Source organism: Perca fluviatilis, chromosome 17 (genome assembly GCF_010015445.1).
Source record: "Perca fluviatilis chromosome 17, GENO_Pfluv_1.0, whole genome shotgun sequence".
In the NCBI taxonomy this organism is placed as follows: domain Eukaryota; kingdom Metazoa; phylum Chordata; class Actinopteri; order Perciformes; family Percidae; genus Perca; species Perca fluviatilis.
The window spans coordinates 32,378,836-32,380,748 of record NC_053128.1 but is presented as its reverse complement, the minus strand read 5'-3'; positions in this window follow the sequence as shown (position 1 = coordinate 32,380,748).

Here is a 1,913-nt window from a genome sequence, read left to right as displayed (position 1 = left end):
TGGCCAGTTACCGTGCCACATGCACGCTAGTGCACGTCAGCGCACGAGGCCACTACGAGACAGACCCTATGGAGCGTACCACGGGGCCACTACGAGACAGACCCTATGGAGCGTACCACGGGGCCACTACGAGACAGACCCTATGGAGCGTACCACGGGGCCACTACGAGACAGACCCTATGGACGGCCACTAGAGAGCCCTATGGAGTGCACTAAGGCTGACAGACCCTATGGACGTCGGGCCACTACGACAGACCCTATGGAGCGCACTAGGGGCCACTACGAGACAGACCCTATGGAGGTACCACGGACTACAACCTATGGACCACGGGCCACCTCGTGACAGACCCTATGGAGCGTACCACCAGGCCACTACGTGACAGACCCTATGGAGTCCACGAGGCACTACTAGCAGACCCTATGGAGCGTATACCGAGGCCACTACGTACAACCATACAGGAACACAGACCCTATGGAGCGACACACACCTATGGAGCCTCGAGGCCACTACGTGACAGACCCTATGGAGCGTACGAGGCCACTCACGACAGACCCTATGGAGCTGCATCACGGGGCCACGCCGACAGACCCTATGGAGCTGCACTCACGGGCCACTAACGCGACAGACCCTATGGAGCGCATTCACGGGGCCACTACCGACAGACCCTATGGAGCCGCATAACGGGGCCACTACGAGACAGACCCTATGGAGCCGTACCACGCAGGCCACGACAGACCCCATGGAGCGTACCACGGCCACTACGTGACAGACCCTATGGAGCGTACTCACGAGGCCACTACGTGACAGACCCTATGGAGCGGAATTCCAAGAGGCCACTACGAGACAGACCCTGTGGAGCGCATCACGGAGGCCACTACGGGACAGACCCTGTGGAGCCGCACCACGCGTACCACGAGACAGACCCTATTGGAGCCGTACCACGTGGCCACTACTACAGACCCATGGAGCGCTTCACGGAGGCCACTACCGCGACAGACCCTGTGGAGCGTACCAAGAGGCCACTACGTGACAGACCCTATGGAGCATCACGCAGGCCACCACCGGACAGACCCTATGAGCGCACTTACGGGCCACCACGACAGACCCTATGGAGTACCACGAGGCCACTACGTGACAGACCCTACGGAGCCGTGCACCACGGGCCACTACGTGACAGACCCTATGGAGCGTACCACGGGGCCACTACGTGACAGACCTTATGGAGCGTACCACGAGGCCACTACGTGACAGACCCTATGGAGCGTACCACGAGGCCACTACGAGACAGACCCTATGGAGCGTACCACGAGGCCACTACGAGACAGACCCTGTGGAGCGTACCACGTGTGTGCATATTTCGACAGAGTGACAGTCTAAGTGAAGAAATTGATAGAGACAACTAAACTGACTGAGTTTTTTATCCGAATGAGGTTTTTAGCCGTGAAATTCTCTCAGACACACAGATTATTCCATTTGTAAAAAAAAACAACAACAACAACACACATTTCGTCCATTTTATCACAACGACGTCTCCACTGGAGTCAAAAGTCAAAAAAGGATTTTAATACTGTTGTTAATCAGATATTTAACACATTCAAGGAGAAGCTTTTTCTGTAAATGGCAGGCTGTGTGTGTGTGTGTCTGTGTGTGTGTGTGTCTGTGTGTGCGTGCATGTGCGTGTGTGTCTGTGCATGCGTGCGTGCGCGCGTGTGTGTGTCTGTGTGCGTCTGTGTCTGTGTGTGTGTGTCTGTGTGTTTATGTGTGTGCGTGTGTGTCTGTGTTTTTGTGTGCGTGTGTGTATGTGTGTGTGCATGTGTATGTGCGCGTGCGTATGTATGTGCGAGTGTGTGTGTGTGTGCGCGTGTGTGTGCATGTGTATGTGCGCGTCGTAAAGCAGTGTGTGTGTGTGTGT